The sequence below is a fragment of the Sinocyclocheilus anshuiensis genome, unplaced genomic scaffold, assembly GCF_001515605.1.
Source record: "Sinocyclocheilus anshuiensis isolate Anshui unplaced genomic scaffold, SAMN03320099.WGS_v1.1 scaffold2586, whole genome shotgun sequence".
In the NCBI taxonomy this organism is placed as follows: domain Eukaryota; kingdom Metazoa; phylum Chordata; class Actinopteri; order Cypriniformes; family Cyprinidae; genus Sinocyclocheilus; species Sinocyclocheilus anshuiensis.
In genome coordinates, this window is record NW_015552529.1 from 74,461 (window position 1) to 102,232 (window position 27,772).

The following is a 27,772-nucleotide window of genomic DNA, read 5'->3' on the forward strand; positions in this document are numbered from 1 at the left end:
GTGTGTGTGTGTGTGTGTGTGTGTGTGTGAGTGTCTTCATATCATGCAGGGGTTTCTGTCTCTTCATATCTCCTGCGTCGTTCGGCAGTAGAACAGCGCGTCCTCCGAAGGTGAGCGAGGCTGTGGGAACAATGGCTCTGGAAGGAAAAACAGGGAGGATCCGGATATCCATCCCATTAGCTACACCCTCTTCCTGAAGGGCTTTCCAGCAGCATCCAGGAAGAGGATGAGGAGGTCAGAGCGCCCTTCCTCCTCCGTCATCTGTCCATCACCTGCTCTTCTGCAGGACTCAGCACAACATCAGGCCCAGAGAACACTAAGAACCGTCTGCCATGTTCTCGTTACCTTATTTCTGAAGCTTATAGTTAACTAAAACTAAAAACAATGTGTTTCTTTAAATATAATAAAATATCAAAAGCTAGTTTATTTCAGCAAGGCAACATTTTAATTTAGTCAAACTTGTACTAAAATATCTAAAACTAAAACTGAAATAATTATAAAACCATTTTAAGGTAAAACCAAGTAAAATGTTGTTATTTTTTCTTGAAAATAATGCATGTTAACTGAAGTAAAATAATATGTAAAAACTAAAATTATAGAGACATTTAAAACAATAACTACAAAAAAAAACTTTAAAATTTAAAATGCTAAAACTAAAAGCTTATTCAAAATGTTGTATCAAAAAATCATTACTTGAAATAAAATAAACATTAAGTAAAATATAAAATAAAATAAATAACTAGTTTAACTTGATGAACTAACCTAACTAAATCTAAAAGTGAAATAAAAATGAATAAAAACGATATCAACATGAATAAAAAAACTAAAACTACAAAAAATTAAAGCTTTAACTAAAATTAAAAACTGATTCAAAATATCAATAAAACTATAATCTCAATGATACATCCATTTTTGAAAATGTTTTATAAATGGATTTTCTTGGTTATATGAACATCGAAGGAATTGTATCATTTTGCAAACATTATGTGAATGTTACTTTTGAATGTTCTCTGAACGTTCTGAAACAAGTAACATTTAAAAAAAACATTAGACAAACGTCCAAATAAATGTTTCAGAAAAAAAAAAAAATCCATATGTATATATGTAAATGATGGTGTATATGATGTATAATTAACATTCTGAGAACATTATTAAAGGCCAGATAACCTTAAACAAACATTCTGAGAGAATCCTAGCAGACCGTTCGAGAATGTTTCCTGTTAGCTGGGAACAACTCATGACACAGAATGGAGCCGCTCGCTGTGTTGTGATTACGCTGGGTGTTATGTATCTAGGTCCCTCACGTCTGATGCTCTGCTTATTTATGAGCTATATTCATTCTTGAACGAGTTCAATCTCTTCACACGTTCCATCTGCGTGCATCAGTTCTCCAGCTGCTGAAGCAAAGCTCGTTTGTTTAATGAGGAGAGCTGAATATATTTACACACAAACATTGAGCTCTTAAATTATGAAGAACGCTGTACTGGACGCAGTGAAGTGGGTTTACTAGTATGAATGAAAAAAAATATTCGGTTGGACTATATTTCACTGTTTTCTAATATTACAAATTGCTATTATTATTCATTTTATCTAATAGTATGTAATTTCTCTGCCTTTTTGACCGATTCATTGCAGTGAATCAGTTCGAGAGTCGTTTGTTGATGAGTCGGACTTCAGTTTTCTACATCAACATTTCTTATTTACTTGCTGTTTTTGTAATTATGTGTAAAATTGACTAACAATTTCTGAGTGAAAATAGCTTCAACACCAAATTTAATTCAGTATACTTCAAATATTATGAATATTTGATATTGTAAATATTTGTTTTTTTACATTTACATGCTTCGCTTTGAAGGAATGACAAACACTGCTTTCATGCACATATTGTTTTATTCATGTGATACACTCTCAGAAAAAAAGGGCATAAAAGCTTTGAAAAGGTACACCTTCCTTTGTACCTAAAGTGTCCATACTAGTACATAAAGTGTACCTTTTGAGAAGGTGCAACCCCCCCAGTGCCTTTTTTTCTGAGCATGTATGGCAGTAAATGATGTGCTCAGATTTGGCTCGGAAAGCATCTGTTTCAGAGGAGAAATCAGACGTGAAACGCTTGTGCACAAACACAATCGGACTCACAGTCCTCCAGACTCTGTCACGGAGACTGACCTGTTCTCAGTGCTCGTAAACATCTGTGAGACACGATCGGACTCGCCTGCGCTCCTGCTTCTCAGGCCGGCGAGACTGTGCATCTAGGAATCTGCTGGCTCTCTCGCGGGTAAATAAGCACTGCTGGATTCTTCAACTGACCCGACTGAAGGTCAGCGAGCACAGAACAGAAACTGTCTTTCTAGCAGGATATGATGAATAAGAAATGCGAGCTCTGAATAGTCAGATAACGTTGGACTCTCTCATACTCGCATGCATAGCCAGTAAGTAACTGCGATGCATGGCTGAAAAATTGATGAGCACTATGGTGTGCCAGCGCTGGGGCGATTATTTATTCAGTGCTTGTCACTATACCAGCAGGTTTACCTACATCTAACCTTTCAGAGCCGCAGAGCCATGCAAATGTGTATTTAGGGCTCCAGCGCCTCATCAGCTCTCATTATTTCAGCAGACGCGCTGTTGAAGGGGCAGCTGCTCCCCAAAGATGGCCTGAGCCCACGGTTCCTCGACTGTCACTGTCTGTTACAGCCCTCGAGTCAGAAGTGTGTGACTTATTCATGGCTTGACGCAGTTCTGCTGAAGAGCAGGCCAAAATACTCCATTTGCCTCTCTTTTATGCAACTTATATAATAGAACTTGCTTTCATTTTTAATTGAAATGTTTAATATTAATTTGAATTACTAATAATTACACACACACACACTTAAATTAAATACACACATACTTCGAGGTGTCACAATCATTCTAATATGCTGCTTTACTGCTCAAGAAACATTTCTGATTATTATCAATGTTGAAAACAGTTGTGCTGCACAATATTTTTGTGGAAAGCGTGATACGCTACCATTCAAAAGTTGGGGGTATGATTTAGAAAAAAATTAGTTTCACATTGATTAAAGACAACAAATAAGAAACACTGGTAAGCTTCGATTATAGTATTTTTTAAATTTGTCTCAAAATTATTATTTTTTGTATAAATTAATATAAAATTAGATCAATATATGCAAAATTAACTTTAATTATGATTTTTTTTTGTAATGGAGATAAACCATGGAAAATGTGCCATGCTTAAATGGAAGGTTTCTGCCACCTGTTGGAAAACACTATAATGACATGATATTCCCACTATAACCAGTCAATGGCAGCATAGCATCCACTCCCTAATACAATCCTTTTCACGTGTTCTGCTTTTGGATTTATATTTAGACATTATAAAATCAGTATCATAACATTTAAAAACCACTAAAAAATTACACTTTTAATGACAAGGGATTTGTAGTAATATTATATTAGCAAGTTAAATGATCATAAAAACACATTTTTATATTATTAAAAAGACTCAAACTGGACTGAACGACACCTAACCAGCCTCGACAATTATTTTTATGTTGCTGCGGCGAAAGAATGCGCAAAAGAAGAAAGAAGCGCAGACTTTTTTGTGGATAGATGAATTACCTGTTGCTGGACAAAATCATAAATATGATTCAGTGACTGTAAAAAACCTCAAAGCGCTCCTGGCTTTAGTTTAAACATCTGACGGATCGAATAAAGCAGGATGATTCAGTAGCCAGTGGGAAAGCTGAAAGAGAATATATTATTATTATTCAGTAATGTTTCACTTCTGTTCCATTGAGTCGTGTTTGTTTTGCACAGGCTGCGGTGAGAATGTACTGTTTATCATTAGTTTATAAAGCTGCACGGAAATGCAAACATAAACACTTCTGTGAATATCAAATATCACATGAATGTGATGCAAATAAAACCCTCATAAGTGCAGTTACATGAATTAAACAGCAAACAATAGGATGCCGAGAGATTCAATTGTTTCAGATTCAAGCATAGCATCAGCAGTTCATTGTACTGTATAATATCTGTGACTTTAACTGTAGTTTTTCATGCAACCTCCTTCTGAATCACTTATTAAGCATTTTGCTTGAATTTGAGTTTTTTTGCACCTGTTTTTAATCAAATTGTAGTTTTCTTTGTGAATGATAGTTAAACCCAAACAGCAGATTCTGTGTAGTTTCACCACATCATGTCAAAGGTAGAATGTTTATGTGCTTTAGGTTTGGTCTTCATCTTTGCGCTTGATATGGTATCTCATGATTCAGGCTTTGTGAAATGACCTGTCATTATATAAGCAGCGCTACACCCTCTAATTACTGGATGTAGATATATGTGGCCTGACTGACAGAGTAATGATGCAGTACAGTAACACGGCGCTGTAGCATATAAACACAGCGTGCAACACATCATTATATAGAGCTGTGGGCCTGCGAGCCTCTCGTGATTCAGAGCGAGTGGAAGTGTGGATGTGTGTGAATGGAGGTTTGTTTCAGGGGTCACAGTGTGCTGGATGATGACAGGACCACCGGAGCGCTGATTCTCACACACAACGAGCGTGAGGCCCCGAGCGTCTCGCTTCAGATCCCCTCTCTCTCTCTCTCTCTCTCACACACACACACACACACACACACACACAATTCAATTTCAATTTAGGCTACTTCATTAGTATGATAGTATAATATGATTTCTAATCACTTTTTATTTAGATTTTCTTTTACTTGATGCCATATGCACTATATATTAATAGGTTATAATATTTGTATTGTGTATAATGATGCAATATTAATATATATTATATTATATTATATAGTCTATAAAATATGAATGTTCTATCAGTATGCATCATTTTAATTGTGCATATTGATGCAATATTAGTATAAAAATATGAATATATAGGTTTTATGATAAGAATATTCAATTTAATATGCAGAGTTCTAATGTATATCGTATTGTATATCTATGTATATCGATGCAATATTACTATATAATATATTAATATAGACTATAAGATATGAATATTCCAGAAATATAGATACATTTATTTGTGCATATTGATGCAATATTCATATATAATAATAATTTATAGTATATTAGATGTGAATATTCCATTATGCACTATTCTAATTATGTATATTGATGAAATATTAGCATATATTATAACATGGGGTAAATATACAGTATATGAATATTCGATCTATATAAATAAATTTAATTTTGGTGTACTGATATTAATATAGGCTATAAAATATGATTGTGTATAATTGTATGTATTGATGCAATATTAATATATGTTAATGTATAATAATGCATAGAGTATAAGATATGTATATTCCACCAATATACACAGTTTTAATTTTGCATATTGATGCAATATTAGTGTATAAATATTAATATATAGGTTTTATGATAAGAATATTCAATTTAATAATCACAATTATAATTATGTATATTGATGCAATATTAGTATATATTAATATAGAATATAAGATATTCATATTCCATAAATATACACACATTTATTTGTGTATATTGTTTCAATATTAATATATAATAATATTAATAATATATAGTATATTAGATATGAATATTCCATTATGCACTATTCTAATTATGTATATTGATGAAATGTTGGTATATATTAAAACATGGGGTAAAAATATGAATATTCCGTCAGTTTAATTCATTTTCATTTTGATGCATTGATATTTAGGCTATAAAATGTGATTGTGTGTAATAGTGTATATTGACACGATATTAATATATGTTAATGCATAATAATATATAGAGTATAAGATATGAATATTCCATCAATATACACAATTATAATTGTGCATATTGATGCAATATTAATGTATACTATATTAATATGTAGTCTATAAGACATACAATTCTAGTAATATGCACAGTTCTAATAATGTACATTGATGCAATATTATTATATATGCTATAAGATATGATTATTCCATCAATGTAGCTACACAAATAAAATAAAACTAAAAAAGATAATGAAATAAATAATACCTATATAAATTATATTAATTATAATTAATATATAATTAAATTATATATATATATATATATATATATATGTGTGTCTGTGTGTGTGTGTGTGTATGTATATATATAATTTATAACTAATAAATAATATTAGAAAATGAAATAATAGCATAAAAGGTGCTTGCAATAGTTGCTAATAGAAATAACAGTGTGAGTTTTTTGAGTCTGGATGAAGCTTTATTCTGAGTGACTCCACGTGCTTGTGTTGCCTTAATTATGAAGTAAACACACACACACGCACGCACGCACACACACACACACACACACACACACACAGTGTGACAGTGCTGGTGAAGATGCGCGTCTGACAGCAGCTCCGAAGAAACAAAAGCTCTGAGGTCTGAGGCTCCTCCCTGCTTGTGTGTGTGTGTGTGTGTGTGTGTGTGTGTGTGACAGCTGCTGTGTGTGTGTGTGTGACAGCTGCTGTGTGTGTGTGTGTGTGTGTGACATGCTACAAATCCACATACAGGAAACAGACAAGCGACGACAGGAAGTCTGGGTTTAAAGCATCTATCTATTTACTGTGCAATCACGTGTGACTAACAAGATATTCAAAAAGTATCAGGAACTATACTGAATTTTCAGCGTGTGTTTAGATGTTTTCTCACTGAAATCATGTTTCGATGTGAAGACGCTGTCACACGCGGTACGTACATGAGAATAGCGCTTGAAGTTGAGCGAGAGCCGCTCCGTTTATGACAATGATGATGATGATGATGATGTTTAGAGCGATATATTGTTTCTTTCTGTGCCGCGTTACTTTGATCTGCGGCGCGGAGGGCTGGTGACGTCACTCCGCTAAACTTCTCTAATGCGCGTTTATAAACTCATTCATCAGCTGAATGCGAGTGTGGAATACGAGGGTGTGACGGAGAACAAACAGCGTCTCCGTGCTTTACTGATTTAAGTAATTGCACTCATCAGTAATAAGCGGCTGACATGGAGATACATGTCATTGCAACGGAACAAATGTGTGATTGTTGCAGTTTTGCGTGTATTTTCTGAATGCACGGACAAATATAAACACAGTCTGATGGATATGATGTGATTCGGTCATTTGCTTCTGATGCATGAAGTTAGTATTGTTCTTATTCTTGAGTATTACTGTATCTCCAGTGTCTCTAACAGGTTTAAGTCTCAGTCACGTTAGACTTAGTGAAAGCAGAACTGTGTTCAGATACTGAAGAACATCACATCAGTGCGAAACCTCGTCTGGAGGTTTGTGAAGCCGGTCGCTCTCCTTTGAGCCCGGAGGTCATGTAGGGTGTGTCCGTGTCAGCCGTTTCTACCTCTTCATTCCTAAATGAACGCAATCCGACAGACTTCTCCAGTAGCAATGAAACGGCATCTGTTTGGGCAGGACAGCAGCGTTTAGTCCGTCTCAGCGGTGAGCGCTTGGGTTTGGAGGCTCAGAATAAAATAGTGTTTGTTAATCTCATTGTCTGCTGTTGGTCGTCCCCAGGCCGGCGTTTGGCACTGCCTCTCTCATCTATTAATCATGGCTACTGCTTTCTTATTCTGTTGCCATAGTTTCAGGCTGAAACACAGTTGGTGTGTGTGTGTGTGTGTGTGTGTGTGTGTGTGTGTGTGCTTTTTTCAATGAAATTGTTGTGGTCCTTCTTGTTATTTTGGAGCTCAACAGCCCTAGTCCCCATTCACTTACATTGTAAAGAAAAGAGCAGCTTGAACATTGTGCCAGTGTGTGTGTGTGTGTGTGTGTGTGTGTGTGTGAGGGGCCATGGGACGTTACAGACCAGCAGAGCTGCTTAAAGGGGCCACGCTGGACAATCATGTACAGACACAGACTGATAGTCTGATTATTGCTCGTCTCGCTTGTCCTGCATTTTAAGAATAAAAAAAACCCACTGAGAAGGTACTGGTATTTTCCTGCCAGAACATTATCTGTTAAGTTTACAGACATTTCCTTAACCCTGTATTATGTTGTGGGTCAAATTGAGTTGTAGGAATTACTATTTTTTGTGACATTTTCTTTTTAGATTTACTATTTAGAAATAGTTCATGTTTTTTGAAAAAGAAAAGTTTTTTTTATCATACATTCTGGGTTTTTTGGTAAACATAAATTTCGTATGCAGAATTATTTGAACATAATACAAGAGTTAACCCTAAAACTAACACAATGCACAATTTAAAAATACAGATAAAACACCTGTGAAAGACCAATGCAGAAAATTCCTTCATATTAACGGCATGGTTATAGGATCATTTTAATCTCTGAACAAATATGTTTATGCTGCTGTACTCTGGATTCTGTAACTGTTGTCAAGCTCAGGCTCATTACTTGTTTTAAAGGAATAGTTCACCTAAAATTATCATTCTGTCATCATTTACTCTCCCTCATGTCGTTCCAACCCTGTACGCCTTTCTTTCTTGAGTGGAACACAGAAGTAAATATTTTGAAGAGCCTTGGAAACCAAACATTGACTTTCATTATGTGGAAAAAAACACTGAGACATTCTTCAAAATATCTTCTGTTGTGGAGTCATACAGGTTTGGATCAACATGAGGGCGAGTACATGAAGATTTGAGCGCTGCCCGTAGATCCTCACCTCGCTGTGGTTGTTTTTAGGGAATCTGAGGCTTTAATCATGAGATATTCTCAACTCTCTGAATGGAGACGTTTGTCATCCCGCTGTGAATTACTGACCTGAGCTTCTGAACTACAAACACATGAAACTCTCTGAAGCGAGTCTGCGTCTTTGAACTTCATGAGATCATCTCTGAGGAGCAGGAGGAGGATTAACAGAATGTTCGTTCAAAGTTATCTGGTCTGTTAACTTTGTTAGTAATGTTCATTCAAAAACATAATTTATACATCATTCATGGAACATTTTTCTCATGTATTTCAGTTGGATGTTTGTCTAAGATGGTTTAGAGAACATTCAAAAGTAGCGTTCCATTAATGTTTCAACATAATAAAATGGAACGTTCCGCTAATGTTGACTTTAACATTCACATAACCAAAGAAAAAAGTTTTTTAAACATTTAGAGAACTGGACATTCAAGAGAACATTCAGAAATAATGTTAATGAAATGTTAGCAGAATATTCTTAGAACATATTTTTTGGGTGGAGTTATCTGGTCTTTAATAATGTTCTCAAAACATTAAAACATTATTTATACACTGTTCATGGAATGTTTTTTTGCTAATGTTGAGTTGGATGTTCGTCAACGTTGTTTAAATGTTACTACTAGTTTCAGAACGTTCAAAGAACATTCAAAAGTAACGTTCCCATGATGTTTGAAAATGCTAAAAAGAAATGTTTCTTTTTTTTTTAAACTAGACATTTTGAATATTCAGATTATGGTTTTTGGAGTTTCTGTTTTTTTTTTTTTTAATAATTGTCTCAAAATGTTAGCACAAAAACATTATTTATACATTATTCATGGAACTTTTTTTCTGAAATGTTACAGTTGGACATCTTTCTAACATTTTTAAAATGTTACTATTTGTTTTAGAACATTCAGAGAACATTAAAAGTAACATTCCCATAATATCTGGAAAACGATCAAATGTAATGTTCCCATAACATTTATATAACCAAGAAAAACTTTTTTAAACATTAAAAAAAGGACATTTTGAGTGTTCAGAGAACATGCAATTCAATTCAATTTAATCTGTAAAGCGCTTTTCACGATACCAATTGTTGCAAAGCAGCTTTACAGAAAATATTAAGTTTCTACATTATATTTAGGAGTAGGTTACAGTGGTGACTATAGCAGAAATGTACAGTAAAAATCATGCAGTTAGTTACAAATGACACGTAATCAAACAGACGGTGAACACTATTAACTGCAATGATTATATGCTGCGATTAAACTTTGCGAACGCAAATACACTGCAAAAAAATGCTTTTCTTACTTAGATTTTTTGTCTTGTTTTTTTCTGAAAACAATACAGTAATTTTTAGTTGTCTAGAAAAGCCTTCTTGATTTAAGAATTTTTAGATATTTTGGCTGGAAACAAGACAAAATTAAGTGAGTTTTTGCTTGAAACAAGCTAAATAATCTGCCAATGGGGTGAGCAAAATAATCTTGTTTTCTGTTTGAAGTAAGATTATTTTGCTCACCCCATTGGCAGATTATTTTGCTTGTTCTAAGCAGAAACTCACTTAATTTTGACTTGTTTTTTTCTGAAAACAAGACAATAATTTTTAGTTGTCTAGAAAACCCTTCTTGATTTAAGAATTTTTTGATATTTTGGCTGGAAACAAGACAAAAAACCTAAGTAAGAAAAGCATTTTTTGCAGTGTAAATATTGGCAACACATTCTTAGAACGTATTTGTATTAGCTGGGTAGTTATTAGTCTTTAATAATGTTCTTAAAACGATTAAAAAAAAAAATTCTGAAATGTTTCATTTGGGTGTCCATCTAACGTTTTTTTAAATGTTACTACTTGAACATTCAGAGAACATTAAAAGTAATATTCCCTCAATGTTTGCATAAGTTTTTTAAAACGTTCAAAGAACGTTCAGTTCAGTTCCTCAGGCTGATACTCATCTGAAGGGTTTTATCGGTGGATTAGCGGCCGGCATCTCACTGCACATAATCTCACTGATTTGTTTGCATATGTTTTGTTATTCTTGTTAGCTCTGTGATGAAGCTTTTCCTGCCGTTCCGCGAGCATGTAAACACACGGCGGCAGCGACTGAGACTCTGCAGACGTTCATCATCATTCATGCCACACGGAAGGAACAAATTGCATCCATGTGGCATTTTGCGACCACAAGGCTCCCAGTGTCGGGCTCGGACCGGACCGGTCCATCAGGAGCGACGCAGGAGCACTTATCACCAGTGTTTCCTTCCTCTGCCAAAAGAAGAACAGATGCAGATCTGTTACACATGTGCCTCCCATGAGACTCTCTGTGCTGCTGTTTCTACCTCACAATCGTCTGTTCTTCGTCACAGGGGCAGCTGTTTATTCCTCCTGATGATTCACAGAAAGACTGAACGGTAGCCGCTTGTAGAATTTCACAAACCTCCCGCATCTCCATTTCAACTTGATAAGAGAAAAGCCATCGTCAGCAAACAGCCAGTCGTCTATCTTGTGTTGTTGCATGTCGCACAGCTAATTTTAAGGGTTGCAGCAACAGTCTCCAGATATACGCCAACAGCTGACCTACATTTGGAGCCACGGCGCACCTGTGTTTGATCGCTCGTCTGCGGCCCGTCTTTACGAGCTAAAACAAACAGCGCTTCATGATAAGACGGCGTGACTGTGGAATGCCTTCATTCATCACTGCGGTACTCCAGAATGGTTTGGAGAAGCGTGTCAGTTGTTAGTAAATTGACAGTGGATGTTGTGTGTCACTGAGTTTTCACTTCTTTTATATCAACACAAGGATTGTTTTAATTATTCGACTTGGTTTTATGTTACAGAAGAACAAGACATCTGCTACTAATCTCAGCATTAATGGTTTAAAGTCGGTATGAAATGAAAATGAACCTGTCTATGTTTTAAATGCATGTTATTGATCTGATTATGAATGATTCATGCATGCATATTTCAGTTTTTCAGAATGTTCTGACCTTGGTGTCATAACTGGATCTTTAGTGCTCTTAAGCCCCGCCCATTGAGCGCATGCTCATTTGCATACACATTAGAAAGCCACGCCCACATCTCAACACCCAATCAACAACCGATGCATGAATCAATTCCCACCCCATATTTGTTCTTGGTCAATAATTGCTATATTCAGATGTACGTCACAATACGGATGAAAAGTTCTGGTTCTTCTTTTGTTTTATGCCAACTTTAACCATTTGCAGGCAGAAAATGTAATACCAGCTCTTCAGTAACACATTCACAGCAGCATATACTGTATGAACAGTACCTAGCGTCTCTATTCGAAATTCAGATCAATGGCTCTTAAATTAGTTCACTTCCTGAATTTGAATTGAGTTGGTAAACAGAATGCAGAATTTGAAATAAATTTCAAATTCAATTTATTTCACATTCTGCATTCTGTTTACCAACTCAATTCATACAACTCTAATTTCAATTTTTTTTAACTAGAAAAGCAAAGTTTGTTCCTAATGTTTACTTGACTGACTTATTTGAAAGTGAATTTATTTTGACCACAGATTTAAATGCCTTGAAGGTTTAAAGATCTTACATACAGACTGATTACCTTTATAAAATATTATTTAGTTTATATAATTTTCATCATATTTAACAAATATTGATCTGATGCTCAGCAGAACCGGCTCTTGATCTGCTGGTCTCTGAGTCTCTGGAAACTCAAGAGCGTCTCAGTCATTGAGCTTCATGAGGAGCGTCAGATGAAGCTCAGCGCAGCTCCTGTGTTCTGCAGATCAGATGGCGCTCGGATGCGTCCGATGAAGGTGTCTGATTCAGGGCTTGATTTCAGGGAGTTTCTGTGGTGTTCAGTGCATGTTGCTGTGAGCTTTCAGGACGTAATGACACGGTTCGTCTTTGCGTGAGGTGATGATCATCTACAGCGATCCACATGAACACACGGATCCATGTGATGGAGTCCAGATCTTATAAAAGAAAGAAAAAGAAGCTTTATTTTGAAGAGTGTACAGTTTGAGCAGTGGAGTCACAAATTATGAACAAATGACTCTCTAACTGATTCACTCTAATGAATCAGTCAAAAAGAGTACAGTGTGAACAGTGGAGTCTGAATCATGAGCAAATTCACTGTAATGAATCAGTCTAAAAGACTCACAAACCGTCTCAAACCTACAGTTTGAATCAGTCTAATGACTACAGTGTAAATAGTGGAGTCTGACAAATCAACAAATGACTCTCTAACTGATTCACTGTAATGAATCATTCTAAAAGACTCACAAACAGTCTCAAACCCACAGTTTGAATCAGTCTAATGACTACAGTGTAAATAGTGGAGTCTGACAAATCAACAAATGACTCTCTAACTGATTCACTGTAATGAATCATTCTAAAAGACTCACAAACAGTCTCAAACCCACAGTTTGAATCAGTCTAATGACTACAGTGTAAATAGTGGAGTCTGACAAATCAACAAATGACTCTCTAACTGATTCACTGTAATGAATCATTCTAAAAGACTCACAAACAGTCTCAAACCCACAGTTTGAATCAGTCTAATGACTACAGTGTAAATAGTGGAGTCTGACAAATCAACAAATGACTCTCTAACTGATTCACTGTAATGAATCATTCTAAAAGACTCACAAACAGTCTCAAACCCACAGTTTGAATCAGTCTAATGACTACAGTGTAAATAGTGGAGTCTGAATCAATAAATGACTCTCTAACTGATTCACTGTAATGAATCATTCTAAAAGACTCACAAACAGTCTCAAACCCACAGTTTGAATCAGTCTAATGACTACAGTGTAAATAGTGGAGTCTGAATCAATAAATGACTCTCTAACTGATTCACTGTAATGAATCAGTCAAAAAGACTCCTGAACAGTCTCAAACCCACAGTTTGAATCAGTCTAATGACTACAGTGTAAATAGTGGAGTCTGAATCAATAAATGACTCTCTAACTGATTCACTGTAATGAATCAGTCAAAAAGACTCCTGAACAGTCTCAAACCCACAGTTTGAATCAGTTTAATGACCACAGTGTGAACAGTGGAGTCTGAATAATTAACAAATGACTCTCTAACTGATTCACTGTAATGAATCAGTCTAAAAGACTCCCGAACAGTCTCAAACCCACAGTTTGAATCAGTTTAATGACCACAGTGTGAACAGTGGAGTCTGACTCATGAACAAATGACTCTCTAACTGATTCCTTCAGTCAAAAAGACTCAAAAACAGTCTCAAACTCACAATTTGAATCAGTCTAATGACTCAACACTCCTAAAAAGGGGGTTTTGCCATAAAAAGCAAAATTTTTGCTTCCCCAAAGGTCCTTTCAGAAAGACAAAACATTTGACCCGCGAGGCCACAGGAAGTGGTGTCTGTCTGGTTTCTCATCTTCAGACCTTGTAATAATCAAACGCAAGACCTTCAGAAACCTGTCTGACTGAAACGTTTCCTCTTATTTGGGTTAAATATACTGAAGAGAGAGAGACCATCTATCTGACCCCAACCGCACTGGTTCAGAATTAAATGAGCTCTAAAGCAAAAGAAGAATCATGGTGCAATTATTCAGAGGCTTCATTAAACAGCAGCAGCAGGAACATACATCCGTTTAATGGATGTTTCCATCAGCCGCTGAATAGCCGCATGTCTTCCAGCAACACGCCACAGTAACGCCACATTCCCACATGCTAAAGCAGGTCAAAGGTCACGAGGATGGAGGTCAGTCAGCCCGGGACTATGATGAGGATCAGCTGTATTTCATTAAAGTTTGACATTAAAGCCAAACTGCAGGTGAGATTGTGTGTGATTGGCCCGTTTACATGATTTACCTTCTGTCATTTATCATTTTTCACACGTTGATGTTATTTCAGTTTCTCAACAAGGAGTGGACAAAATAAACTGGTAGAAATATGTCAGCCAGTAGAGATTTTGTATTATTTTCTGTATTGTGGTTGTACGTGATTTTGGCTTGCTGTGCTGTCGCAGAAGTTTTCATTTTTTTGATTACTTTTCTAAATTTCTAACAAATGTTTTCAACTGATAATCATTTTGAAACATGTAAAGCAGGCAGGGTTAACCTTAACTCAGCACTGATTACTGTCAGACTTTCACAATCCTTCATCACTTCAATTAAGATTCTAAAAAAATATTTTTAAAGCACAGCCACCACAAAATCAGACTTTAGCACCTCTTTTTACTTTGAGATTGTTCTGGTTAAATAAAAAAGGTTAAATACAGATTTAAAACTGTAAGAAGAAATAGTTTAATAGCTATGATATACTGTTTTTGAAATCAAATCTTTGTATAGTTATGACAGGAAACACTGGCATCTAATAATGCTTTGGAAAAAACAGTTAATCTTAAAAAATAAAGCATGATAAACATAAACCTAAATAGGAAATAAAATAGTTATCGTATAAGCATGTGTAAGTAATCAAATGTAATCAGTTACATTACTTTAGTAAAGTAATTGAAATAATTACACTACTTATTACATTTTAAATAGGGTCACTTGTAATCTGTAACCTGTTACATTTCCACAGTAACCTTCCCAGCACTGGTAGCGTGTTTTCTCTGTGTTTGAGTGGCTGGTTGAGGGCCGAATCCTCCGGTAATCTCATCTAGTGCTCTAGATCATCGAATCTCAACCTTTTGGTGTACCGGACCCCAGTCCAATTCAGAACCATCCTCAACGACCCCCAAAACAAAATTGACTTTGTGAGGAACAAATGCAGTCAAGTATAATTCAAGTTAGTTGACCATATCATCATGGCCATTATATCATCAGCTATATTGGATTTTTCTTTCATGGGAACATGTCATGTCAAAATATACAAAATGTATACAAAAATTCATACTTTATACAGACCCCCTGGCCTTACGTCAAGGACCACTAGGGGTCCACGGACCCCTGGTTGAGAAACACTGGTCTAGTTGAACAGTGGAGTGAACCTCATGAACAAATGACTCTCTAACTGATTCCTTCAGTCAAAAAGACTCAAAAACAGTCTCAAACTCACAATTTGAATCAGTCTAATGACTCAACACTCCTAAAAAGGGGGTTTTGCCATAAAAAGCAAAATTTTTGCTTCCCCAAAGGTCCTTTCAGAACCTATAAAGAGGTTCTTCATGGAATCATCAATGCCATTAAAGAGCCTTTATTTTAAGAACCATCCGGTTGGTTCTTCAGAAACTCAATATCTGCTTCCGCTCGCAGGCGTTTATCTGTATAACTCCACATTTTTCATATGCTAATTGCTCTGGACCTTTTATTCCCAGGTTACTGTAATGAAAACAGTCGTTCATCGTCCAGACGTCTGTATGGAATGTGACAGTGTGTCAAATAAACACGGCTTAATTGAGGCTCATCAAACGAGCGGAGGGCTTCATTACAGCGCAGGCTGTTCGCTTCACTGCCGCTGCTAGTTAATGTGAAAGCTGCTGTTTAATGGTTAAACAGTTAACAAGAGCTCGATTCATGTGGAACTTCCCATGTTGCAATGCACGGCGTGTCAGGAACAATCACCGCGATTGCACAGAGACAACGTCAACAATCCAGAGAGGAAAACATGATCGTTAAAAGAGTTATATAGCTGCGTTTCATTTGTGTGTTTAGATCACATACAGTTTGAATAAATGAAGACTGTGAGAATCTGGCTTCCAGCACTAAAAGTTTGATATTATACTGAATTACTTGGTCGTATGCTTTGGTAAATGCAGATTAGAGATTAGAGTCACTTAACGTCATATTTACCTCAGAAAAAAACATTCGGTGACTATAACCTCGTTAGTCAGCTAGAGAAACTAATTCTAGAGAGGAGCATTTTGCTAAATATATGCATCATATTACATATTCATTATCATTTTTTACTGTTCTTCAATGTTTATGTTTGAATAAATCCATTTAAATGTTTTTGTAATTGTCTATGTAATATGCCTATGTAATTGTAACTTTATTATTATAAAAAGTTAATTTGAGTGTAATTTAAGCGTTTGTATATAAATCAGTTCATTTTAACCTTAAATATTATAGTAACGTACGAGAGTAGTTGAGAGATTTTTTCTTCCTTGAGAAACTTTGGCATGTACTGTACCTTATATAAATATATCCAAAATAATCGATATAGAATTGAATCGAATCAAATCGTAAATCGAATCAAATCGAATCGTGAAATTTGTGTCAAAACCCAGCCCTATTTATTAATATTCTAAGAATGTTAAAATGTCCACTTTTTTGTATTTAAAGGTTACAAAAACATTTCTTAGAATGTTTAAGAGTAAAGTAATTGAAATAATTACACTACTTATTACATTTTAAATAGGGTCACTTGTAATCTGTAACCTGTTACATTTCCACAGTAACCTTCCCAGCACTGGTAGCGTGTTTTCTCTGTGTTTGAGTGGCTGGTTGAGGGCCGAATCCTCCGGTAATCTCATCTAGTGCTCTAGATCATCGAATCTCAACCTTTTGGTGTACCGGACCCCAGTCCAATTCAGAACCATCCTCAACGACCCCCAAAACAAAATTGACTTTGTGAGGAACAAATGCAGTCAAGTATAATTCAAGTTAGTTGACCATATCATCATGGCCATTATATCATCAGCTATATTGGATTTTTCTTTCATGGGAACATGTCATGTCAAAATATACAAAATGTATACAAAAATTCATACTTTATACGGACCCCCTGGCCTTATGTCAAGGACCACTAGGGGCATATGCTAATTGCTCTGGACCTTTTATTCCCAGGTTACTGTAATGAAAACAGTCGTTCATCGTCCAGACGTCTGTATGGAATGTGACAGTGTGTCAAATAAACACGGCTTAATTGAGGCTCATCAAACGAGCGGAGGGCTTCATTACAGCGCAGGCTGTTCGCTTCACTGCCGCTGCTAGTTAATGTGAAAGCTGCTGTTTAATGGTTAAACAGTTAACAAGAGCTCGATTCATGTGGAACTTCCCATGTTGCAATGCACGGCGTGTCAGGAACAATCACCGCGATTGCACAGAGACAACGTCAACAATCCAGAGAGGAAAACATGATCGTTAAAAGAGTTATATAGCTGCGTTTCATTTGTGTGTTTAGATCACATACAGTTTGAATAAATGAAGACTGTGAGAATCTGGCTTCCAGCACTAAAAGTTTGATATTATACTGAATTACTTGGTCGTATGCTTTGGTAAATGCAGATTAGAGATTAGAGTCACTTAACGTCATATTTACCTCAGAAAAAAACATTCGGTGACTATAACCTCGTTAGTCAGCTAGAGAAACTAATTCTAGAGAGGAGCATTTTGCTAAATATATGCATCATATTACATATTCATTATCATTTTTTACTGTTCTTCAATGTTTATGTTTGAATAAATCCATTTAAATGTTTTTGTAATTGTCTATGTAATATGCCTATGTAATTGTAACTTTATTATTATAAAAAGTTAATTTGAGTGTAATTTAAGCGTTTGTATATAAATCAGTTCATTTTAACCTTAAATATTATAGTAACGTACGAGAGTAGTTGAGAGATTTTTTCTTCCTTGAGAAACTTTGGCATGTACTGTACCTTATATAAATATATCCAAAATAATCGATATAGAATTGAATCGAATCAAATCGTAAATCGAATCAAATCGAATCGTGAAATTTGTGTCAAAACCCAGCCCTATTTATTAATATTCTAAGAATGTTAAAATGTCCACTTTTTTGTATTTAAAGGTTACAAAAACATTTCTTAGAATGTTTAAGAACAAATAGCATACGGATGTTCAGAGGATGATGATCTACAAATATTTTCTTTCAACACTATGAGAAAGTATATCAGATATTAATAATGTTACAAGAACGTTCCATAAACATGACTTTAAGAACATTTACATAACTTTTAAAAAACATTAGTGAAAGTTGTTAGTTCTCTGTTAGCTGGATTAAGTTATAGGATTTATAATTTATAGCAGTAGTAGTTATAGTTATAGTATTTATATTTATTTAGTTTTATATAAAAACCAACAGATGTCTATGCAATTTGCCCATTTAGATAGCTGAGTAAATGTGTGTGTGTGTGTGTGTGTGTGTGTGTGTGTGTGTGTAAAATAGTATATCAGTCTGGCGAGTAAAATTACTTTAGTAAAGTAATTGAAATAATTACACTACTTATTACATTTTAAATAGGGTCACTTGTAATCTGTAACCTGTTACATTTCCACAGTAACCTTCCCAGCACTGGTAGCGTGTTTTCTCTGTGTTTGAGTGGCTGGTTGAGGGCCGAATCCTCCGGTAATCTCATCTAGTGCTCTAGATCATCGAATCTCAACCTTTTGGTGTACCGGACCCCAGTCCAATTCAGAACCATCCTCAACGACCCCCAAAACAAAATTGACTTTGTGAGGAACAAATGCAGTCAAGTATAATTCAAGTTAGTTGACCATATCATCATGGCCATTATATCATCAGCTATATTGGATTTTTCTTTCATGGGAACATGTCATGTCAAAATATACAAAATGTATACAAAAATTCATACTTTATACGGACCCCCTGGCCTTATGTCAAGGACCACTAGGGGATCTCAACCTTTTGGTGTACCGGACCCCAGTCCAATTCAGAACCATCCTCAACGACCCCCAAAACAAAATTGACTTTGTGAGGAACAAATGCAGTCAAGTATAATTCAAGTTAGTTGACCATATCATCATGGCCATTATATCATCAGCTATATTGGATTTTTCTTTCATGGGAACATGTCATGTCAAAATATACAAAATGTATACAAAAATTCATACTTTATACAGACTCCCTGGCCTTACGTCAAGGACCACTAGGGGTCCACGGACCCCTGGTTGAGAAACACTGCTCTAGATGACGGAGGTGGATGTGTAAGACAATCACACGTGATTATGTGAGCGCTCGCGGTCACACGGCTCGTCTTACGGAGGAGCGTTTGACAGATAAGGTGGATCTTGTCATGCAGAGCATGCTGGGAGTAGTATGCGGGGTCCCGTGCATTCAGGGGCCGTGTCACCCCATGGGGCTCAGCTAATTGGTGGTCCTGGCTCAGACTGGTTTTCAATAGGTTTTGGACAAAGGCGTCAGTGTGGATCACATGGGCAGGGTGTTGAGAAAGAGGCTCCCAGAGAGACGAGACGAGGGGCCCGAGACAAAGAGCTCAGGTCGCCCCATTACTGACCACAAATCACCCCCGTGTTTGGCCCCAACACGCTATCTGACCCACATACCCATCCATGTGTGAAGAGCTGCTTTATTCGGCTCCAGGACGAGGAACGAGGAGCGCTTCAGGTGTTCAGGATTGATCTCTGGGACTGAATTCATGTCATTAAAGGAGTCGTTCACTCAGAACATCAACATTCTAACATCATTTACTCTCCTTACTAAAGAGTTAGTGAGAAATTTCTCTGGGCTGGGTGATAAGGCAAAAAAATAATGAAAAATTTAGAACATATGTGACCCTGGAGCACAAAACCAATCATAAGGGTAAATTTTTTTGAAATTGCATCAGCTGAAAGCTGAATAAATAATCTTTCCATTGGTGTATGGTTTGTTAGGATAGCACAATATTTGGCTGAGATACAGCTATTTGAAAATCTGGAATCTGAGGGTGCAAAAAAATCTAAATATTGAGAAAATCATCTTTAAAGTTGTCCAGATGAAGTTCTTAGCAATGCATATTACTAATCAAAAATTAAGTTTTGATATATTTACAGTAGGAAATTTACAAAATATCTTCAAGGAACATGATCTTTACTTCATATCCTAATGATTTTTGGCATAAAAGAAAAATCTATAATTTTGACCCATACAATGTATTGTTGGCTATTGCTACAAATATACCCCAGCGACTTAAGACTGCTTTTGAGCTGCAGGGTCAAAAATGACCGATTCATTTAATTGATTTAAAAAAAAAATCTTTAACTAGTCAACTTAAAACCTAACTACAACTCTCTTTATTAAGCATCTGTTTAAAGAAGGTTCTGTTCACACATGACGTTCATCATGGTGTAAGCATGAAACAAATTCACTTTTGAAATATCTTTGCATAAAAGATGCATGAAATAAGTATTGTTTTAAAAATATCCTGTATGTTCAGAAATCATATAAAATAAGAAAAATTATAAATATTTCTTAGCCAAAACATTCAGTTTTAGACTCAAAAAGTCCAGTCGATTCAAGCTATTCCTGACTGTCAAGCGAATTGATTATATTCTGATTTGATTTAAAAAAATCAAATTATGGCAAAACATTCAATTCTAATTAATCAATCAAATCTGAAAAAGACTTAGTTTGTTGTCCATACAGTGAAAGTCAATGGAGTCTAGTGTTGTTTGGTTCCCAACATTCTTCAAAATATCATCTTTTACAGAAGAAAGAAAGTCATACAGGTTTGGAGAAATGTGAGGGTGAAAAAGTGATGACAGAATGATCATTTGTGGCTGAAATATGGCTTTAATTCTCATATTGTTGTATTATTCATTCAGCCCTTTTCTGAAGGATGTGACATCATCACTGATTCAGCCTCTAGTCAGACGATAAAACGTTAAAATACTGATGAACAGGAATTAAATGATTGATTCAGTCTTGAACACAGACGCTCCTCATTTGTGTGTGTTTGGGTTTTTATAGCAGTGTGTAAATAAAAAAATAAAAATACAAATCAATCAAAAAATCCAGAAAGTTTTCTTTTAGTGTTAGATTATAGTAATGCATAAAAAACAATAGGTTGATCAGTTATTTACAGATGTACAGTCCTGAGGTGTGTTATGTGTTGCTCAGGTGAGATATGGCCTGGATTATAGAGAATAGAATTATACCTAGCTGTATATAGAAACAACAGAAGTCTGAGGAATAAAAATTGTAAAATTAAAAACAGCAGGTGGCCTTCTGTTAGTGTCATGGATGGGTTGTAGTATTTATAACTCGCTGTCTGTGGAGTGTGTGTGATGGATGTGTTGTGTGGGATGTGAGGAACGAATTCAACAGGAACGCTGACGCTTTCAGAGCGACCGACTCGTGAAGGGAAGGCTCCTGCTCTCGCTGATGTAATGAGCGCTAATCGTCCGCTGGGGTTCTCTTACATGCGCGCGGTCAGCATCATCTGCGCTGCCGGATTGAGTGTCTTTAATCCGGTTGAGTGAAATAAAGGAGCAGCGCTGGAGGGGCGTCTGTTCCCTCAGATAGAGATGCTAATCTGCAGCGTTCGCTGGGATTGACCTCGAGCGTCACGAGCGCTGTTCGCTGTCTGGACTTCCTGTGTGTCCTGATCTGCTTCCTGCTTCACTGCTCAGTAGGGATGGCCGATACCACTTGTTTTGTTTTCGATACGATACCGATACTTTTAAAGGTCAGTATCGTCGATATCGGTACCGATATTTCTAAACTGAACTTTTACATTATGAAATTCATTAAATTATTAAATTACTAAGAGTAAAATGGGCAATGATACCCACGTAGCTTTATATATGAAACGCATTTTAACATTCAATATGCCTTAGTTGCAACTTATTGGGTTATATTTTTGTTTACACATGCTTAAAATGTTTACTGTAGTGGTAACCATGGGAATCTACAAATACTAGAGTTACGGAACTATACTATAACTACTGAAACTTTAGCAAAACCATAACTGCGTCCCAAATTATGCACTATACACTATGTACTCAACCATGTAGTGTATGAATTTTATAAGGTTATATTGTCATTAATAATCGGAGTCTGATAGCCCCTCCCCCTTCACGACATAATTAAAGCTGAGACAGTTCAACATTCCACACTACATTTTTTCGGTTATTTATAAGTGCATCATCCGGGTATTTAAAGTGCACTTTTTCTTTTTGGAAGTTTCATTGTGAACGCACTACTCGCACTATTTATACTACAAAACGTCATAGAATAGTGCATAAGTACGCACCTCATGGTTAATTTTCATAAAGGACTGCCAGTGATACAGGCATAAAATGCAACCTTTTTATTCTGACAGTGTATGATTTACTGTATATTAACATTACAGAATAGAACGTGATCAGTATAAACTTTTAACTTTCAATTTAAATGAATGTAACTGCACAACCTATGTAGGCTACAACTTCAATTTGTTTATTGTGAAATAACTCAAACATATATGTTTTTTTCTGTCCTCTGATAAGCATTGTTCCTAAAAGCATCAATGCTTTCTTATAACACTTTTGGGAAATGCAGCCCCGTTTGAATGCACTGTCAGTAATTGTACATTATATTTTGGTTGAAAAGAACATTTTTGTAACCTTTAAAGTTACAGTCATGACAAGAAAACAGGACATTTTAATGTTCTTAGAAAATTAAAAATAGGCGTTCAAATAACATTATATTTTGGGTGAAAATAAAGTTAGTAGAATGCTGTAAGAAACGTTTTTGTAACCATATTCATAACAAGAAAACAGCACAGTTCAACATTTTAGAACATTTCAAAACAATGTTCCCAAAGTTTTTATAACCTAAATTTGTTACCTGGGTTTCTACTTCAGAAATTCAGTGTGTTACTTGCCATTTGTACAGCAGTGTTATTTGTGTGATTTTTCTAGACAAATAACAGTGAAGCAGATTACACCAGCATGCGGCTCATAACGCGTTATAGAGCAATGGTGATAAATATGAGTTTTAATGTGACCTTGTAATCATTAGCGACTCTTACATGCAATAAAAAATTCTTTAGAATCAGACGGATGGCTCAATCAGACCGGAAAACCTACATATAAACACATGAGTTGATCTGAATGACATTTTGATGTGATTGAAAGAGCTGCTGTAGACCTGAAATAATCCAATCAATAGGAAAAAATTAAGTTTAAGATTGACTATTTTTTAAATATTGAGCACACATGCATTGCCCTGATTGAGGAAAGTTACTTTTAAAAGTAATACAGTACAATATTGTGTTACTCCCTAAAAAAGTAACTAGTAACTAATTGCGTTACTTTTTACGAAAAGTAATGCGTTATGTTACTTTTTCTCATCTGGGCTGGGCTTGCTTGTTTGTTTTTAATTTTAAAAAAGTTCTGTTAATTCTATTTCGCACAACATGCAGCTGTCAGTCAATAACTGGGAAAACAAAATAACTGCTGTTACTTATTTGAAAAAGTAAATTAATTTACTTATTTGTACATTAAAAAGTAATGCATTACTTTACTAGTTACTTGGAAAAAGTAATCTGATTACTTAATTCGCGGTACTTGTACTGCGTTACCCCCAACACTAGCGTGATGCGAATATTTGGCACGTTTTGCCTCATACAAACATGTGTACCCAGGTAAAAAAAATCTTATACTTCCATAATGTACTTAAAGTGCTCTATTTTCACGCACTAATTTTGTACTTAATATACTAAAAATGATTCTTTAGTGCTTCTTAAGATAAACTCCAAGTGTACTCAACTGTGCTATTTTGGGACTCTGTGAATATGAACTAAAACATACTATCTCTGTATTTAAAAAAGTATTTAGTCACCACTTGTAGTACACTTGAACCCATCTTTCATACAGTAGTACACTCAAGTGGTGACTAAATACATTTTTTAAATACAGAGATAAATACTCAGTTGATCTTAAGTTTATCTGTCACTAACTCGACCGTTAGTTAGCGGCAGTGTGTCATATGCAATATGGCATAATCACGATTATTTTCAGAATGTTTGATGGAAGATTCAAGATTTTGATTTCTGTTTTTTGATGTTTAACTAGTCAATTAAAAACATAACTACAAGATGATTGAAGTAACATTCTCATCTTTGCAGAAAAGATGCATGAAACATGAAGGCAAATATTGTCTTAAACGTATCCTATATGTTCAGAAATAATGTAAAGTCAAAATGTTGACGTTCAGTTTTAGAGTTCAACTCAAAAAGTCAAGACAATTCAAACTCAAAACGTGTCTTATTGTTACTAGTTTTATTCAAAATGGCAATTCCTCGATTTTACAAAAATAAAAGCAGTGAGATACTATTATAGTTGTTATTCATATTTTGAATTAAGTTTAATTTTTGTTTTTCATATCTTTTTAAAGTTTTGTTAATTTTGTTGTGTTTTTATCATATTTATTTTTAACGTAGACATGCTTTTTTATACATTTTTATTTTAGTTTTAGTTATTTTAGTACACGTTGAAAATGCTTTTATTTCAAGTTAAAGATTTTTTTATGGTTTTAGTTATAGTTAATTATAATAATCCTGCTACACACACGATTTGAGGAATCATTCATGTCTGTATCAGTGTTATTTTAGTATCATTTTTAATATATATATATAAAAAATCATGTTTTTTATTATGTAATCATGCTTTAGTTATTTTTTAACCTAATCAAAATAACCCAACTGCAGTTTGATTGAGATTAATTGGAATGCACAATGAAAAACATGATTTTTGAGAGAGTTATCTGTTTTTGCAAATTAATTTTTTGCATGTTTTTTCTTTCATTTTTATTACCTTAAATATGTCTGTATAGTTAAAAAAAAAAAAAATTATTACATTTTTAGTCATCAAGTAAAAAGTTGCCATGTCAACTAGCTGAAATAAAATAAGTTTATGTTTATTTATATTTTATTTTAGTTAATGTTTTAGTTAACGATCGTAACCCTGCTTCGTGCTGGAGCTTATCTTCACGGATATTACGTCTGCATCTATCGGAGGCAGAGAATGACCTGTTCGGTCAACGATGATAAATGACGTGGACAAAAGCGGCTGAATGGGATGATAATATGTGGAGATTGTGTGTGTGGCTCATTTAATGGCAGGAGATCTGCTGGGAAAAAACATTTATTCCTGGAATTAAATCCGTGTTTGTCTCACATTGACTTCATGACACTGGATTGAGATGGATTGGTCTTAAATTGCTCTTTTGTGTGTTTTTACATGATATTTTTCATGAGTTTTCTCACTGAAACTATGGCTAGCCAATCACTATATTTTTTTCAATATCATATGATATCGATATTTATCACCATATTTTGTTATGTTAGCCCTTGAGAATGAATGTAAACAGGACTTGTTTGTTCACAAATAAACTCGTTTAATTTAGGGCTCCATAAAATCTCTTTTAATTTCCCCTAAATTTAATTTAAACGAATAAATTTGAATTGAATTGTTAAAATGTAATCAAATGAAAATATAACAATTGTTTTACAACAAACATTGCATTATTTTTGTTATTATTATTTTTTAATTTATTTTTTGTCAAATAAGATGCTGCACAAAATAGCTGTATAAAGTACAACATGGATGAAAAATATCTTGGTTTAATATTCCTTAAAATCATTATTATTAGTGGTGGTATTACTTATGCGAAGTGCATTTTAGTAAACAATAGTCATTTATTTCTGTCATTATTTCCTCACATTAAAACAAACTTTTATTTTGATGTATATATCATATATTTAAAGTGTACCTGAAGTGTACTTGCAGTAGTTCCACTTTAGCACAATCAAATATACTAAGTATATCTTTAATTGGGCTTCATCACAATTAAAGTGCATTACAATTAGTTGTTCCAATTTATCAGACTTTAAGTACATCAGCTTAGCATACTAAAAGTACAATTGCAGGACATTTTATTAAGTACATAAATATGAAAATGCATTTGTACTGTAGTATACTTAATAATATTTCAAATACATTTAAGTATATTTATTATTCATTAGGGCACTGAAAGCAGATATTGTGAGAAATGTTTCATTTTTATTTCATCCATGAAATGAAAGTCCTCTGCAAAGTGTTCCACAGAAGAAATAAAGTCATAAAGAATGACATGAGGGTGAGTAAATGATCATTTTGGGCGAGCTGACCCTTTAACGATCAGTTAGAGTCATTTGGACAGAATCTGGAAGCATCTATACATTAAATCAATTAACCACAGTTATTTCTGTGATTGCAAGATCTGTATTCTTCAATAAAACAAAACGATGCTGCAGTGATAACCTGTCGAGCATTACTCTGGTTCCCTTGAAGGATTTCTCCATTCACTTAAAATAAGCTCTGTGGCCGACAGAAATGTATGATTCTTACATGTTTTGTTCATCATGATAATCTTCAAAAACAAACACAACCCTAATGAATTTCGAAGCCTGTCAGCAGAAATAAAAAGCTAAAAGTAGACTATTAATGAACTACGTCAGGGTCACACGACTTCAACATCACCAACTTTCAGCTCCCGACCACTCTTTACTCTTTATTTAAAAACATTTCCCTGAAAGTTTGAGTTAAGGTCCTCGCACACTGAGTTTTTTCATATTCGTCATCCTTTCCTATCAAAATGCTTGCTACGGATGTGAAAACACAGAAGCGAGAGGTCGTATTTATTTTTTAACGTGCGAAAATTTCGGAGTTAGTGTGCAAAGACCTTTAGAATTAAGAGCTGGGTGAAATCTTGATTTTTTTTTCAGAATATTGAACCAATTCAAGATAACTTTTTTTTTTAACTGGTCAACTTAAAAATTAACTACAGCATCATCCAAGTAACGTTCTCTTTATGAACCATCTGGTTAAAGAAAGTTCTGTTCACATTAAGTTCAACATGCTGTAAATGTAAAGCAAATTCAGTTGCTAAATATCTTTGCAGAAAAGATGCATGAAATATGAAGGCAAATATTGTCTTAAGCATATCCTATATTTTCAGAAATTGCTGAATGCAAAAATGCTAAATGTTTCTTAGCCAAAACGTGCATTTTCTATGTAAACATGCACTTGACGGACACGTTTGACCGTCTTTTGCAGCGTCTATTCAAAACCATGATTCATCAATTTAAAAAAATGTAATCATGGCAAAACATGACATTCAAATTAATCGATAAAATCGGGAAAAATTCACTCAGCCCTAGTTTGCAAGAGCGCGATTATAAACTCTGAAAGCGTCTAGTTAGTAGATGAGTTTACCTGTTTGGTTTGATGGCATTTATTGTCCCGACAACCTCTGTAGTGTCATTTAACATGAAAATATCTTGAGTTCCCTTTCATGGGAACTTCGAACTGCGTCCTCTAGGGGCCACTATGGGGAACGCCTCGTCGTGACCCGTGTCTGAAGCATACATTGAAAAAACACCAACTCGTTGGCCGGCGACAGCCATGACGTCACTACCGGTGCGACTATAGTATAAATAGGCGCCG

General features: G+C 35.0%; 1 protein-coding gene across 8 annotated transcripts in view; it reads left to right on the forward strand.

Moving 5' to 3' along the window:
• Positions 1–6,669: 6,669 nt before the first annotated feature.
• The window catches only part of LOC107663594 (semaphorin-6A-like), an 84,987-nt gene continuing 63,884 nt past the window's right edge, over positions 6,670–27,772 (forward strand). For all 8 annotated transcript variants that reach the window (XM_016453825.1, XM_016453826.1, XM_016453827.1 and 5 more), the window contains exon 1: positions 6,670–6,715. The gene's annotated coding sequence lies outside the window, so the exon portion shown is untranslated. The remainder of the gene's footprint in view (positions 6,716–27,772) is intronic.